A 794-nucleotide genomic window follows, 5' to 3' on the forward strand; every position below is an offset into this window, starting at 1 on the left:
GATAGATAGATAGATAGATAGATAGATAGATAGATAGATAGATAGATGCAAGCCATGAGCCTTGATTGGTTTGTAGTTTTTAATAGCTAATCAGAAAAGCGCTTGATTCTCAACCTGGGAAAATGTATATGTCCTGGACTAGAAGTGATCTCAGATTGTTTTTTATTGTTTCAATATTCTGGGTATGACAAGGTACTAAGTCTGTACCAGAAATCATTCTTAGTTGAAGAAATATTCTGACAGATTATTGATAAATATTATGAGATCTAACCCATCTATTATGTAGCAATAATTTATACAGAGACCTAAGCATGCATATACATAATATTCACAAATAAGGAAAGCTTTTAACATTTCTTTTTCTGTGTGGTAGGTATATGGATGTTCACTATTTTGTTATTTGTTATTTTGTTATTTAAGTCCAACACTTTTCATAGGAAAATGAAATGTTGGAAAGAAAATGAAGTAAGATATTTTGTGGGGTCGTGGGGCAGTGTGTCTATAAAACTCAAACCTGTATTCAATTGTCATCCTAATCCTGACATCTGGTGAGTCAGACACGGCTTCAATTTGCTGACTTTCCCCTCTCATGAGTCTGAATGGCGTTTTTGACCTTCTGCCACTTTCATTGGAACAAGAACCACCCACTGACTTAGTGAAAAGATCAATACCCACTCTTTACTTGACTTGTTGCCCACCTAGAGAAAACATCCCTTATCAGATAAAGTCACTTCTCAATTGTAGAGGTATATATATATATATATATATATATATATATATATATATATATATAT

The sequence above is a fragment of the Psammomys obesus genome, unplaced genomic scaffold (genome assembly GCF_907164565.1).
Source record: "Psammomys obesus unplaced genomic scaffold, mPsaObe1.curated_primary_1811, whole genome shotgun sequence".
In the NCBI taxonomy this organism is placed as follows: Eukaryota; Metazoa; Chordata; class Mammalia; order Rodentia; family Muridae; genus Psammomys; species Psammomys obesus.